Source organism: Hemitrygon akajei, unplaced genomic scaffold (assembly GCF_048418815.1).
Source record: "Hemitrygon akajei unplaced genomic scaffold, sHemAka1.3 Scf000041, whole genome shotgun sequence".
NCBI classification, from domain to species: Eukaryota; Metazoa; Chordata; class Chondrichthyes; order Myliobatiformes; family Dasyatidae; genus Hemitrygon; species Hemitrygon akajei.
Genome location: NW_027331927.1, coordinates 7,587,137 through 7,604,058, shown reverse-complemented (window position 1 = coordinate 7,604,058; position 16,922 = coordinate 7,587,137). Strand labels below are relative to the sequence as shown.

Genomic DNA, 16,922 nt, shown 5'->3' with positions numbered 1-16,922 from the left:
TTAATTTCTGGTTTACCCTGGTTATCCCTGCTACTCTTTTCAAAACTCTTATTCAGGGTAAACATAACCTTATGGGTTAAAGCAAACTGATCTGCTAATCTAGCAGACTCCTGCATAGTGGCAGCATAATTTCCATCTAAATACGTCTTTATGTCATCAGGGACACACTTTTTGAATTCTTCAATTAAAACCAACTCTTTCAAGCTGTTAAAATCATCATGTACATTTTTATATGTGCACCAGCGGGCAATACAAACAAATTTCTCATAAGCAAATTCCATATAAGTTTGGCTCACAGATTTCTTCAAATTTCTAAACTTTTGCCTGTATGCTTGTGGGACCAACTCATCAGCTTTGAGCGCAGCCTGCTTCACGAGGTCATAATGTGTGGTGCGTGACCATGTGGTTAAGGTGTTGAACTAGCGATCTGAAGGTCATGAGTTTGAGCCTCAGCCGAGGCAGCGTATGTGTCCTTGAACAAAGCACTGAACTACACACTGCTCCTGCACGTTTATAGCCCAGTAGCGACAATGGGGGGGGGGGGGGCGCGCGCAGCATAAATAAAAAAATAATCAGCTGCTTCAGCAACTGTCAAGGCAGAATAGGCTTGCTAAGCCTTCCCCTTAATTACACTTTGTAAGATAATTTTCTGTCTGCTTAACTGCCTCTGCATTTCCACAACCTCCATCTTGAATTTTTCTAACTTCTACTGGAGCTCAAGCTCACGAGGTTTACTTTCAGGAAACACCTCCAACTCATCCACTTTAAACACACCCTCGGATACATAATGTTCAGCTTTTATCCTCTGCATCTCTGCCCTCCTCATTGTCAATTTCACCTTAGCAAGTTTTAACGTTTTAGCAATACTCAACAACTCAATCCTTCTGGTGTCCTCTAATGCCTGAGAGGTTCACACTTCCAGATATCTATCAAAATCCATTGCTGCTGATTTTCCAGGCACAAATAAATCAATAGGGATTTCCAAATGATATCGATAATAAATAAATCCTTAAATGTGTTCATATCCCAGACGCAGCCCCATTTTGTTACAAACCGTAACGCTTTAAAAATGAACCAGCAGCAACAGACTACTCCCAGTGGCCACACATTTTAATTCCACGTCCCATTCCCATTCTGATATGTTTATCCATGGCCTCCTCTGTCAAAACGAATCCAAACTCAGGTTGGATGAACAACACCTTATATACCAGCTGGGTAGCCTCCAACCTGATGGCATGAACATTGACTTCTCTAACTTTCGTTAATGCCCCTCCTACCCTTCTTACCCCATACCTGACATGTTTAGTTGTCTGCCTGTTCTCCACCTCCCTCTGGTGCTCCCCCCCCCCGCCTACTTATCCTTCTCCCGAGGCCTCCCATCCCATGATCCTTTCCCTTTTCCAGCTCTGTATCACATTCGCCAATCACCTTTCCAGCTCTCAGCTTCATCCCACCCCCTCAGGTCTTCTCTTATCATTTTGCATTTCACCCTCCCCCAACTACTTTCAAATCTCTTTCTATCTTTCCTTTCAGTTAGTCCTGACGAAGGGTCTCGGCCCGAAACGTCGACAGTACTTCTTATAGATGCTGCCTGGTCTGCAGTGTTCCATCAGCATTTTGTGTGTGTTGTTTGAATTTCCAGCATCTGCAGATTTCCTCATGAGTGTTATGTGTATATATGTGTGTAAATATAACTCCCAAACTATTGAGCTCAGGGCTTGGAGTCTTGAGATGGTAAAGTATTAAAGTTCAGTTCAACCATGGAATACGTGATGAGAGAAAGATATTTGTAATCCAGGGTAAATGTTGAGAGAAGGCAATTATGTCGAATTCCACAGATTCCATGGTGGTAAAATGAGAGAACAGTCACTGTAGATTTTATCCATCATCTTTACAAATGTACATACAAATTATCACCAAAAGTTACTCGTCATAAGGGGTATCATCTTCAAATGAATGACCACACCACAGCCAGGCAAGGGTTAACACATAAGTGGTCTCCACAGGATATCCCTAATCAGATCCACTCCTATGGATCAAATGAGGGGACAACCACACATTCGATATATGGTGAATTGATAATTAACCCACCCTTATGGGCAAAGGAAACTTCTAAATAGTGACCCTTGGCCACTAGTTCCCTGGTTTTGATCCTTCCATTTTTCCTCCTTCATCTCCACCTGACTCTGAGTGTCTTTGTCCTCGGTTAAAACTAAACAAAGCTGCGAGCGATGTAAACAAGCTGCAAGTCAGACTGATTCACCTTCTTAATCTCTATCTCTCCCTCTCTCTCGAAATAACAGTCCACAGCAAACAAAACCTAGGGATTCATAACAATGGCCACTCCCCATTGCGAACTGACAGGTGTGCCAGTAGGTGCGATGACTGAGTGAATCCCTTCCCACATTCTCAGCAGGTGAACGGCTTCTCCCCAGTGTGAACTCGCTGATGACTCTGCAGGTGCGATGACTGAGTGAATCTCTTCCCACAGACTGAGCAGGTGAACGGCTTCTCCCCAGTGTGAACTCGCTGATGTCTCTGTAGGGTGAATGACTGAGTGAATCCCTTCCCACAGACTGAGCAAGTGAACGGCTTCTCCCCAATGTGAACTCGCTGATGACTCTGTAGGTGAGATGACTGAGTGAATCCCTTCCCACATTCTGAGCAGGTGAATGGCCTCTCCCCAGTGTGAACTCGCTGGTGTCTCTGTAGGTTGTAAGAGTGAGTGAATCTCTTCCCACATTCTGAGCAGGTGAACGGCTTCTCCCCAGTGTGAACTCGCTGGTGACTCTGTAGGGTGGATGACTGAGTGAATCCCTTCCGACAGACTGAGCAGGTGAACGGCTTCTCCCCAGTGTGAACTCGTTGGTGACTCTGTAGGGTGAATGACTGAGTGAATCCCTTCCCACAGACTGAGCAGGTGAACGGCTTCTCCCCAGTGTGTACTGGATGGTGTTTCTGCAGGTCAGATGACTGAGTGAATCCTTTCCCACATTCTGAGCAGGTGAATGGCTTCTCCCCAGTGTGAACTTGCTGATGTCTCTGTAGGGTGGAAGAGTCAGTGAATCTCTTCCCACATTCTGAGCAGGTGAATGGCTTCTCCCCAGTGTGAATTCGCTGGTGTCTCTGTAGGGTGGAAGAGTCAGTGAATCTCTTCCCACATTCTGAACAGGTGAACGGCTTCTCCCCAGTGTGAATTCGCTGGTGTCTCTGTAGGTGGGATAACAGAGTGAAACTCTTCCCACATTCTGAGCAGGTGAATGGCCTCTCCCCAGTGTGAACTCGCTGGTGACTCTGTAGGTTTGATAACTGAGTGAATCTCTTCCCACAGACTGAGCAGGTGAACGGCTTCTCCCCAGTGTGAACTCGGTGATGACTCCGTAAGTCGGATGACCAAGTGAATCCTTTCCCACACACTGAGCAGGTGAACGGCCTCTCCCCAGTGTGAACTCGCTGATGACTCTGTAGGGTGGAAGAGTCAGTGTATCTCTTCCCACATTCTGAGCAGGTGAACGGCTTCTCCCCAGTGTGAACTCGCTGATGTCTCTGTAGGGTGGAAGAGTCAGTGAATCTCTTCCCACAGACTGAGCATGTGAACGGCTTCTCCCCAGAGTGAATTCGCTGGTGTCTCTGTAGAGCGGAAGAGTCAGTGAATCTCTTCCCACATTCTGAGCAGATGAACGGTTTCTCCCCAGTGTGAACTCGCTGGTGACTCTGTAGGTGGGATAACTGAGTGAATGTCTTCCCACAGACTGAGCAGGAGAATGGCTTCTCCTCAGTGTGAACTCGCTGATGTCTCTGTAGGGTGGAAGAGTCAGTGAATCTCTTCCCACATTCTGAGCCGGTGAACGTCTTCTCCCCAGTGTGAACTCGCTGGTGACTCTGTAGGTGGGATAAATGAGTGAATCTCTTCCCACAGACTGAGCAGGTGAACGGCTTCTCCCCAGTGTGAACTTGCTGATGTACCAGTAGGCGGGATGACAGTGTGAATCCCTTTCCACAGTCTGTGCAGGTGAACAGCTTCTCCCCAGTGTGAACTCGCTGATGTACCAGTAGGGTGGATGACTGACTGAATCCCTTCCCACAGACTGAGCAGGTGAATGGCTTCTCCCCAGTGTGAACTCGCTGGTGACTCAGGAGGGTGGATGACCGAGTGAATGTCTTCTCACAGACTGAGCAGGTGAACGGCCGCTCCCTGGTGTGAACTCGCTGGTGAGCCATTAGGTCAGATGACAGAGTGAATCCTTTCCCAGAAATTCAGCAGATGACCAGCCTCTGCCCGATGTGCTGTGAACTGATTGGTGTGTTCACAGGTGGGATGACCGACTGAACCCCTTCTCACACACAGAACAGATGAATGGCCTTGTCCAGTGTGAACTTGCTGATGTACCTTCAATTGTGATAACCGAGTGAATCCATTCCCACTGAGCAGGAGAACGGCCTTTCTCCTGTGCAAAATGATGGTCTTGCCAGTTGGTCAAATGATCGAGTGAATCCCTCCCCACAGTCTGAGCCGGAAGGATGGTTGATTGAATCCCTTGCTCCTTAAATATCTAGACAGAGACAACGAAACTGGTGTGCCATGTTTGAGCTTCCTGGAAATGAATTCCTTCTCGTTTTTAACCTGTAAAAAGATTTACAAAATCCATCAATGGGTGTAGGACAACATTACAGATGAGATTACTTGAGTTGCCAAGGTTTGATCTGGTATCACACTGTTACAATGAGGTTGAAGCCAAGTTGGACAGAGAAATCATCTCCTGACTGGGCAGAGTGCTGGTATCTGGAATGACCATCAATCTCTCTGATGCTCTTCCTGTCTGTATAAGAATGGGGCATTTCTGCCATCTCCAATTTGTGACCGGCTCAGTTTGACTCTCTCCATTGGTATTATTCCCTGTTCCTGCTGAGCTGCATGGGTGCCTGGCCCCACAGTAACTGAAACAGTCTCACACAAATAGTTTTTCTTGACGTGCAGCTGGGATCTTCTTTTATGTATTATTAACTTAAAGTGCCACAGTTTAAACGCCACATAAAAATTCCTGCTGAAATGACTGGTTGGTCCTCACAGCTGTCAAAAGGGGGTTAGAGTGAATTTTTCTATTATTTCAGGTTGTTGTCACAGTCATAAAAAATTTCAACACAGAAACAGGCCCTTTGGGCCATCTAGTATGTGCTGAACTATTTAAATTGCCCACTCCCACACCTCTACCATCCAGGTACCAACACAAACCTCTTAAATGTTGAAATCGAGCTCACATGCACCACTCGTGCTGGCTGCTCATTCCACACTCGGATAACTGTCTGTGTGAAGAAGTTTCCTCTCATGTTCCCCTTAACATTTCACCTTTCACCCTTAACCCATGGCCTCTGGTTGTCGTCCCACCCAATCTTCGTGGAAAAAGCCAGCTTGCATTAACACTATCTGTGCCTCTCTATCACAATCAAATCTCCCCTCAATCTTCTGCATTCCAAGGAATAAAGTCCTGATTTGTTCAATCTTTCCTTATAACCTAAGTCCTCCAGACATGGCAACATCCTTGTGAATTTTCTCTGAAATCTCTGAACTTCTTTTACATCTTTCCTGTAGGTAGGTGACCAAAACTGTACACAATACTTCAAATTAGGCCTCACCAATGTCTTCTAGAAGTCAACATAACATCCATCTATTGTTATCAGTACTTTGGTTCATGAAGGGCAATGGGCTGAAATCATTCTTTCCATCCCTATCTACCTGTGATACCACTTTCAGTGAATTAAGGACTTGTATTCCCAGGTCCCTTTCTTCTACAACACTCCTCCGTGCCCGACCAGTCACTGTGAAAGACCTCCCTTGGTAGGTCATACCAAAGTGCAACAACTCACACTGGTCTGCATTAAATTCCATTTTCCATTTCTAAAACCATTTTCCCACCTGATCCAGATCACACTGCAAGCCATGATAGTCTTCTTGCAGTCCGCTAAACCCCCAGTCTTGTTGTCATCCACAAATTTGCTGATCCAGTTAACCACACTATAATCCAGATTACTGATGTAGATGACAAACAACAACAGATCCAGCACTGATCCCTGTGGCACACCACTAGACACAGGCCTCCAGTCAGAGAGGCAACCATCGGCTACCACACTCTGGCTTCTCCCAAAGACAGTGTCTCATCCGATTTACTGTCTAATCTTGACTGCTGAGTGACTGAACCTTCTTGACCAACCTCCCATATGAGACTTTGTCAAGTGCCTTGCTGACGTTCATGTAGACAACATCCACTGCCTTGCCTTCATCCACTTCCCTGATAACTTCCTCGAGAGACTCTGAAAGATTGGCTAGAGCCATGCTGTCTATCCTTTATCAGTCCACACCTATCCAAATATTTACAGTATATACTTGGTCCCTGCACACACATTCCAATAACTTTCCCAGTTCTGATGTCAAGCCCACCAACGTATAATTTCCTAGTTCATTTTTACAGCCTTTCTTGAACAGCAGAACAACGTTGTCTGTCCTCCAATCCTCCAGTACCTCACCTGTCACTAATGATGATTTAAATATCTGTGCTTAGGCCCCAATAATTTCTGCACTTGTCTTCTGCAGGGTCCTAGTGAACAACTTGACAGGCCCTGGGGATTGATCCACACTAATTTGCCTCAAGACAGCAAACCCCTCCACCTCTGTAATCTGTACAGGGTCCATGAAGTTGATGCGGCTTTGCCTCACTTCTATAGACTCTGTGTTCATCTCTTGAGTAAATACGGATGCAAAAAAAAATCTCCCCAAGTCTATGTTATCCCTTCATATGGATTACCATTCTGATCTTCCAGAGAATTATTTTTTTCCCTTGCAACCTTTTTGCTCTTAACAAGTCTGCAGAATCCCTGAGGATTCTCCTTCACCTTGTCTGCTGGGGCAACCTCATGCCTTCTTTTGTTTCTTTCATAAGTGTTCACTTGAATTTCCTGTATTTCATAAGTACCCCATTTGTTCCTATCTGCCTTTACCTGGTATGCACCTCCTTTTTATTGTTCTGGGAGAGGAAAGCCAAAGGGGTGAATGATATGCATGGTGGGAGGTGGGGGTAAGGAGGGTTAAACTAAAGTTGCAGGGGGAATGGGAGCCTGAATAACAGAACAGATAGTGGAGAGGTTGTGGAGACAGATGTTGTTCAGGCCTCAGACAAAGTCAGGAATGAAAAAGTTGAGCATGGTACAGTGAATATGCTGAGCCCTGTATATTTCAATACAAGGAGCAGCGTAGGAAAGGCGGATGTGTTCAGGACATGGATCAACACCTGGAATCAACACTAGGATCTGGCAACTGTGGATTGGGACAGGCTGCTTTATGGCAAAGGTGTGCTTGGTAAATGGGAGGCCTTCAAAGCAAAATTTTGAAAGTAGTAAGCGGGTATGTCCGAATAAAAGGTAAAGATAGAAACTGTAGGGAAACTTGGATTTCAAGAGATATTGAGACCCTGGTAAAGCACAAAATGGAATTGCATAACAGGGATAGGCAGTCAGTTTCTTATGGAGTATAAGAAATGGAAGAGAACACATAAGAAATAAATCAGGATGGCTAAAAGATGGCATGAGGTTGCTGTCACAGAAAAGGTGAAGGATAATCCTCAGGGATTCTAGTGATAGATTAAGAGCAAAAGGATTGCAAGGCACAAAGTTGGTCCTCTGGAAGACCGGAATGACAATCCACGTGTGGAAACAAAGCAGATGGGGGAGATCTTAAATATTTTTCAAACTCTATTTACTCAGGAGATGGACAAAGGGTCTATGGGAGTGTGGAAAAGCGGCATTAACCATTTCAACCCTGGGGGAAAAAAACACTCCTCTGGCCACTCACACGCTCAATACCCCTCATCATTTTATACACCAAAACATGTCTCTAAATATAAACAAGGAAATTATACATTGCACAATCTACTTTCCACGATTCAGTACATTTACACGGACAGGTGTGTAAAAAGGGCCCAACGAATATCAGGGACAAACAGGCCCAATTCACCCCATCCACAAACTGTTCCTGCTGCTACCATCCAGGAAATGGCATCACAGCAAAAGGAGCAACAGGCTCCGGGACATCATCTTCCACCAGGCCATCAGACTGATTAATTCATGCTGATACAATTGCATTTCCATGTTATATTGACTGTCCTATGAGCAAACTATCTATTATAAACTACTATAAATTATACATTGCACATTTAGATGGAGATGTAAGGTAAATATTTCTACTCCTCATGTTTATGAAGTATGTATCTAATAAAGTCAATTCAATTCACCCTCTCCACTATCTGTTCTGTCATTCTGGCTCCCATTCCCCCTACAGCTTATTTTAACCACATCACCCCCTCCCCTGCTCACTACCACTAGCAAGCCTTACCACTAGGATATTCGTCCCCTCTTGTTCTGTTCCTCTAACTAACGAATCCCCTATCAGCCTTTTGACTTTCCTCTGCCAGGTAATATCCCCCAACAGCTTCTAAAGTGGTCCACCTGTTGTTGTGTGAAATGGCCACAAGAGAACTCTGCGATGGATATTTAACCTCATTCCCCCTCTTGATTCTCACTCAGTTTCATCTGTCCTGCAGCTTGGGAGTAACTCACCTCTCTTCATGTCATATCTATCACCCCCTCCAACTGCTGGATGATCTGGAATTCACCCATTTCAAGCAGCTCATTGAAGTGCAGGGTTACAAGCTGCAGCTGGATGCACATCTTGTAGGGGAGGGCATCAGGGACACTGGAGGTCTCCCCTCCTTCCCTCCAATACCCCTCTAATTTGTAATAATCTCCCCTCTAATTTGTAATAACCAGTGTGCAGATAAATCTTGTACTGTGCATTTTTTACCCAGTGACAAGATGTGCACAGTGAATTTTATATAGAGAGGTATTCATTTTCACAGCTAGCAAATCACTGTCAATAGGAACTTTGATCTCCTCTGGGTTTGATCGAGTTCATCTGCACTCTCACACAACCTATGTAGCAGGCCTGTAACGGGCAATGAAGGATTTTCTCACCAAAGCTTTTTCACATTGTCCATATGTCGTTTGCTTGCTAAATTATGCTTTAAAAAGTCAGATTTCCAAATATCACTCCACTTCTTGCCACTTGCAAATTCTCCAGCAAAAAATGCAAACAGGCATCACTAGTTTCTGTATTCTACATAAATATTCCCCCTGAACCCTCCCCCAATGACTGAGGGTGGTGAACTCAGTGAATGCAATCCCAATGAATATGAAGGGAAGGGCAGTTCTCTGTCTCACTGGAGTCTGGCACATTTGTGATGTGAAAGCTACTTATTGCTCAGGGCAAAGGTGTTTGATATAATTACGTACCCAGAGAGAATGGGACAAAACATGTTCTCACCGGTAGAAAAGTCCAGAGCAAGAGGAGGTAGAGGAAGCAACACACACAAAATACTGGAGGAGCTCAGCAGGCCAGGCAGCATCTACGGAAAAGAGTACTAATGCCGATTTTCTCAACTGCTGATGTAAAAGATTTTGTTCCCTTTCTCCGAGTTCCCAATCCTTGCATTTAGATAGCTGGAGCTCAGCTCTGTCTGAGAGATCCATCGGTTCCCATTCCCTCATCAGCCGGATGCTCCCCGGGGCCCGTGTACGGATCGTGGGGCTGAGAGAGAGGGAAGAAGGCAGGACTGTCCCGGGATTGCTAGCCACGGTGTCCGAAATTCAGAGGAATTATCCCAAAGTTGGTGTTTAAGTTAAAAACACGGAGAATCACTCTTACCTGCAACCGCCATTTTCAAAGGCTTCTGTGTACTGCGCGCATGCGTGAAACTCAGGGGCGGCCTCAGCCTGACGCCTGCGCATTTCGGCGCTTCAGCCCCGGTGAAATTCGTAACGCATTGCCCTATGGGTAATCACGGTGCCATTAAACATTTCTGCAAGCACCGGTTCAATGTCCATACCTCATTTCTTTTTATCGTGTGTATAGAAAAATCTGCAGCTGTTTTAACGCAGAAAGCGGCTCCCATAAGCAATATACTCAATATCAACGTGTATCTAATGCCAAAGTAAAATGCAGATATAAAACACAGGAGTTTCTGCAGTTGCTGGAAATACAGAGACGCACACACACAAAACGCTGGAGGCACTCTGCAATTCAGGCAGCAACTAAGCAGAGGAGTACACAGGCTAGGCATGCTGAAGGGGCTCTGTCTAAACGTTTTCTATTTATTCTTCTCCAAAATTTCTGCCTGATCTGTTGATTTCCACCTGTGTTTTGCATAAATTAACCACCTTTTTTTTCGATCAACCAGTTTCCAAATGCTTCTAATGTTTCACTTTTAACCACATCCTGCTGGTCTTATTCGTCCTCCTCCTCTGGACCCCATCTCCCTCTGGAGCCCCTGACTCAGGCTGGCAAATCTTCGGTTTCTGACTCTGCACCATCGAAGATTCACTCGCTAGTCTGCTGTCAGACTTTAGAGATGCTTTGTGTTACGAGACCGCAGGTTCGTTTACTGTGAGTGTCGCTTTAAGTGCCTGAGTGAGGCGGCGCTGTGACGTCAGACACAAGCTGCGGCAGCCTGAGGGAGCGGGAGCGGGAGAGGGAGAGGGAGACAAGCTGTTGGAACTTCAGCGTGTGACTGCTATAGGCTGCAACTCTTCCATGCCCAAAACGTTGGGTTAATCTGATCATCGGCACGCAGTGCACAACGGATGTGTGACTGTCACTTCGTATCATCCATATGTGTGGATTTGCTGGAGTATCCTGTGGTATCACTTTTGTTGGCCCTTACCTGGAATCGGGGTGTTCTGTGGTAACCACTTGAAGACGATATTCCTGTCACTGTCACCTGGTGATATTTCTAAGAGGATTTCGGAACTGATCGACGGATCAGATCTTCGGCGACTGTTATTTCGTTTACCCAGCGTGGAATGTGTGTGGAATTCTTCGTAATTGCCTTCTCTCTACATGTTCCTGTGGATTTACAAATATCTCCTCTCACTCACTTATTCCGTGGATTACTGAACTTTTCCACTTTACCATCTGAAGACTTTAAGCATTGTTTCCCAAGCTTGATAGTTTGGGAGCTATATATACGCATAACACTGTTAACTTCTGTTTATTTCCTTTAATGTTTTATATTTGGAGTAGATACTGTTACGTACCCCGTGACGGGTCAAAGAACCAGCAGAAATAGAAAACACCGTGGAGTCTGGTATTGCTATAAACTAATGCTATTTATTAGTAACTACGCGATACAGCAATATAAATGCAGATATATCAAACAGGTTAGCAATGATTATATGTGTGTGTGTGTGTGTGTGTGTGTGTGTGTGTGTGTGTGTGTGTGTGTGTGTGTGTGTGTGTGTGTGTGTGTGTGTGTGTGTGTGTGTGTGTGTGTGTGTGTGTGTGGAAATAGGAAAGCCAAGCTTCTTCACGCCTCGGGGTGAATGGATACCGTCTTACGGTGATGAGTGAAGTTCGGTTCAGTTCGTGGGATTGAGTCGAGTAGTGATGGAGAGAGAAAGAGGGAGAGTTTTGAGTCTTCAGGTAAGCTGGACGCCGTCGATAGTCCCCGTCGTTCCTCCGAAATCCTTTGGAAGTCACCGACTGTGACACTACAAACCGGGACCGTTCTTCTGTGGTGGAGTTATTAACCCAGGCGAGGGATGGGCACCACGAATAACTCCCCACCGGTCACAGCCTTTTCACACTGCGAGAGCCACTGATCGATGCTCCTGATCGATCTTCCAAAGCCCCCACCTTTTTCTGTGGACACAACAAAGCTCATTCAGTGTCCAAAACCATGTGTCTGGAGGTCTAATCAGCGGACCTCCTACTTATCTCACCGTGCTGAGCCCCAGCTGTCCATCAAAACAGTTCCTCCCTTCTCTCTCTGTAAGAACACAGAAGCTGACAGTGTCCTTGTAAAAGTGTAAACAACTTGCAGATAAACCATAACACCATCTCCGAGCAGTCCCTCTCTCTCTCTCTCTCTCTTCTCTCTCTCTCTCTCTCTCTCTCTCTCTCTCCTCTCTCTCCTCTCTCTCTCTCTCTCTCTCTCTCTCTCTCTCTCTCTCTCTCTCTCTCTCCTCTCTCTCTCTCTCTCTTTTTTTCAAAAACACAGTTCATAGGGGGGTCCATTCAGGACCCCGTCACAATACTAATGAAGATAGTGGGTTTTAAAAAATTTTTTTTTATTAGTTTTTCAAACATTTTACAAAATTAAAAACCCCAAATCCCAATGAGGAGCATTAATACAGTGCAAGATTAAGCATACAATAACAATATGCTACAAAGGAAGAGACTTTAACAAAAAAAGCACCTAAATTAAAGACAAGTGAGCTTAGTGTCCTCCCCAAGCCCCACAACACAAGAAAAAAAAACAACAACAACTCCAGACCAACCACCACACAGTACAAAGAGTATAAGTCCGGACAGTCAAACTCCCAGACTGTGAATACACTTAGCAACAGAGGATAATAATGCCTACTACCAGAAAAAAAAGGGAGCTGAAAGCAAGGGACCGAAAAGAAGGGAAAAAAAAGAAAAAAAAAACCCTAGTCAAGAGGGAAGGTTATGAAAGTACTCGATAAAAGGTCCCCAGACCTTATGGAACTTTAGATCCGAATTAAGAACTGAATAATGAATTTTTTCGAGGTCCAAGCAGGCCATAATGTCGTTAAGCCATTGCGCATGAGTGGGCGGGGCAAACATCTCTCCATCTAAGGAGGATCAAGCGTCTCGCCAGGAGAGAGGCAATGGATAGTATTCGGCATTTGGTCAGACCCCAGACATAAATCTGTCTCGCCCCAAAAACCGAACAGAGCAATTAAGGGGGTTAGGTTCTAGGTGCTGATTCAGAATACCCGATAATGTAGTGAAGACATCTTTCTAGAATTTCTCCAAACTAGGAAAGAACCAGTACATATGGATGAGAGAGGCCACGCCCCTCTTGCATTTATCACAGAGCGGACTAATGCCAGGGTAGAATCGAGATAGTTTAGATTTAGACATATGGGCTCTATGAACAATCTTAAACTGTAAGAGGCAATGGCGAGCACAAAGGGAGAACTGAGTCCCAGCTCTCCTCGGATAAGGAGATATTTTTTAATCCTGCTCCCAGGCCATTTTAATTTTATCCACAGGGGCCCGTCGTAAGGCTGCTAGTTTATCTCGGATAATTGAAATTAAACCTTTACCTACTGGATTAATGGAAATAAATAGGTCCATAGCATTTTTCGCAGGCATTTCAGGAAAGTTAGGAATTAAAGGAGCAGTAAAGTGTCGGATTTGGAGATATCTGAAAAAGTGAGTGTTAGGCAGGTTGAACTTAACGGAGAGCTGCTGAAAAGAAGCGAAGCGATTATCAATGAAGAGATCTTCAAAATGTCTAATGCCAAGATAGTGGTTTTAACATCGAAACCAGACTCCATTAGTGATCTATTGCTGCTGGTATGTAACAATTGCAACAACCCAGCTGTCTGAGGCACAATCCTTTAAAATTGGTGAAAATGACCCACAACTTTGAAAAGAGCAGGGAAGAAGGAGTTTAACCAACTTCGTCCAGAGCCCTGAAGAATATCAAAACCTTAGTGAGCTCATCGTCTTATTCAGCCTGGAGAAAATCATGCAGGGAATTCATGCAGGGGTATAAGATGATGAGAGGCATTGGTTGTGTGGATAGCCAGAGGCTTTTTCCCAGGGCTGAAACGGCTAACACGAGGGGGAATAGGTTTAAGCTGCTTGGAAGTATGTACAGAGGAGATATCAGAGCTAAGTTCTTTAAGCAAAGAGTGGTGTGTGTGTGGGATGCACTGACAGCAAGTGATAGAGCCGGATACAATAGGGTCTTTTAAGAGACTCTTAGATAGGTACATGGAGCTTAGGAAAATAGAGGGCGATGCGGCAGGGTAATTCTAAGCAGTTTCTAGAATAAGTTACATGATTGGCAGAACACTGTGGACCAAAGCGTCTGTAATGTGTTGTAGATTTCTATGATTCTGTGAAATTCAAGGGAAATCTCCTATCCCATAGATTCTTCTTTCTCTGCTGTTTAAACTCCCAGTTACGGGGTACATAACAAATCTCCTATCCCATAGAGTGGTGACTAGTTGCAACCTGTCATCTCAGGGAGATCAAGGGGGAACGGCAGGGATATATTTTTATATACTGATATGGAACAGAAACATGGGCAGGGACAAGATGGGCCGAGTGGCCTGTCTAGTGTACATAGTCTTTTAACTGGCCACAGTTCCGGTATCAGGCACAATATCAAACTCTTTGCTTCCCTCTGTGTATCAAAATGGATTATTCCTCCCCTTCATCAGTTTGTGACTTGGCTCAGTTTGTCTGTCTCCTTCGCATTCTGAGCATGCGCCACACACCCACTGAGATCACATTTTATTTACACGGCTGTGACTAGAGACTTTCTGATTATTATGTCCCTCCCGGCATTTGACGGTGGTAAACTCAGAGTCAGCAATGGTATTGACCCTCAGGAGTAGGTGATTAGGCTTTTTCGTTGGAGATCGATAAACTGCCGGTAGTGTGTGTCTGGATGAGTGGGTCGTTTTCAGACTGGAAGGAGGTAGCGTTTGGAGTACCTCAGAGATCAGTCCCTGACCACAGTTGTTCACAGTTTAATGTCCTGGCGGAGGCAGCGAGATGTGAGATGCCCCAGTCTGCTGGTGAGGCAAAAAGAGTGGAGTTGGGGGAGGGGAAGCTATTCACATGCAATTTCGTAGCTTTGCAATTAGTACATAGTGCACTGTGGGGCTGCCGTGGCGGGTTCCAATCTGCTAATTAAATTTGCTGACCACACTACATTGATCGGCCGAATCCCAAATAATAACGAGGCAGTCTACAGAGAAGAAGTCATCTCCTGACACAGTGGTGACAAGAAAACCTCTCCATCATTGTGACAAAAACAATGGAGCTGGTTGTGGATTACAGGAGGAATGGAGACAGGGACCAAATTCAACATTTCCAAGTCTGTTATTGAGACAAAATGCACATTTTAATATTGATCATGACACAATGTATTTTATATATTGTTAATGACATAAAAAATATCTATAGATTGTGTTACGTACTCCGTAACTGGGTTAACAGACCAGCAGAAATGGAATGATACGTTGGAGTCTGGTGGTACTATAACTAAAAGTGTTTATTAGTAAACTAAGCAATACAATATCAAAAATGCTGATATACATATAAAACTGGTTAGCAATTATAAACATAGAAGTGTAGGAATAATAATCAATAATAAGAAACAAGCTCCATCAATGTCTAGGGGTAAATGAATTGTCATAGAAGAATATAAAGTTCAGTTCAGTTCGTGCTGAGGTAGTTGTTGTGTTGCAATTGTTGGAGAGAGAGAGAGAGAGAGAGAGAGAGAGAGAGAGAGAGAGAGAGAGAGAGAGAGAGAGAGAGAGAGAGAGAGAGAGAGAGAGAGAGAGAGCAAGAGATTGAGCAGCTGCAGCAGGCAAACCTTCTGTTGTCTTCTTATTCCGTTGTACCGTTGTTGACATTCGGTTATGACCCCTCCGTTCTCGGCTAGACCGTTCTTCTGTGGTGGACTCGTCACTCTGGCATGAGTGGACACACACACAAGCCCCCACCGGCCCTGCCGTCACACTGTGAGCTTTGTGACCGATCTCCTGATTCGCTCCTCTAAGCCCCCACCTTCCTGTGGGTGCACAACACTCTTTCAGTGTCCACTGGTGTGTCTGAGGGTGTCTCCACAGACCCGTCTTTTAACCCCACTGACGGGGTATCAGCCATCCATCAACTCAATATGTCTATGTCCATCAAACTAGGCCACTTCTGCTGTCTCCTCAGGAATGTTAACGAACAAAGAAACGTCCTTGTAGCGAAAGGTAAATAATCCTTGAAGAGCCAAAATACAACAACTCAATCGTTTTTCTCTCTCTTATCTGTAGCAGATGTCTCTACCTCTGTTCATCTCCCTCTCTCTCTTTCTCTCATTAGCAGCATAGTTCCCGGGGGGGGGGGGAGGGGGGGGCTTAGCTCTGAACCACATTTCCAAATGGTTTGTTCAGCACTCATAACATTGTTACTGACAGAGAATCGTATAATTTGTGTTCCGTGTGTTATCTGAATGTACTTGCCTGTGATGCTGTCACAAGTCAGTGTTTCTCTGTACCTGTACCTTCCCGTACTTGTGCACTTGGCAATAAATTCAACGGGACCTGAGAAATCTCATTGAGATTTGATTAGTGATGATCATCTTGGCAGCTCGGTAGGTCGAATGTATGAGACAGTACACTGTTAAATGCAAAACCCTGAACAGTGTTGATGATCAGAGGGATCTTAGACTCCAAGTTCATCGCTCCCTGAAAGAGATGCACAGATTGACAGGGAGGTTAAGAGGGCAAAGGGCATGGTTATCTTTATTAGTTGAAGCATTGAGTTCAAAAGTCGGGAAGTTGTGTTGCGGCTGTTACGAGCCTGCGGTCGTACTGTGACTGTTTCTTTAAGAGCGCCCCGTCCCTTTCAATGTGCGACAGTGACATCGACAAGGTAAGTATCCTTGGTGACATCTCAACTTGCTGGCATTTGGAGTTGGATGAAGCAAAGTAGGAAGAGAAAGAGACAGAGACATAGAGGAAGAGGGAGGAGAGAAGGGAAGTGGGAGAAAGACAGAGAGAGAACAGGCTGTGGTGGTATTGAGAGAGACAAACTGAGTTAGAGAGTGCAACAAGAGGCTGTTGGAGTGTTAGCGAGACAGACTGAGGAGAGATGGGAGGGAAGTGTCGGAGGCAAGAAACAGAAGGGAGAGACGGGGCGACAACCAGTGAGGGATGGCGGAAAATGGGACGGACGTGGGTGAGAAATAAACGGGGAGCAAGTGAGGGGGCAGAATGAGGCGTGGGAGAGAATGACCGAGGAGAGGAATTGGAGGGAATGGGGACGGAAGAGAAAT

At 45.1% G+C, this 16,922-nt stretch overlaps 1 pseudogene; it reads right to left on the bottom strand.

The window, feature by feature from the left end:
- Positions 1–2,328: 2,328 nt before the first annotated feature.
- LOC140720322 (uncharacterized) lies at positions 2,329–9,785 on the bottom strand (annotated as a pseudogene).
- Positions 9,786–16,922: the final 7,137 nt, after the last annotated feature.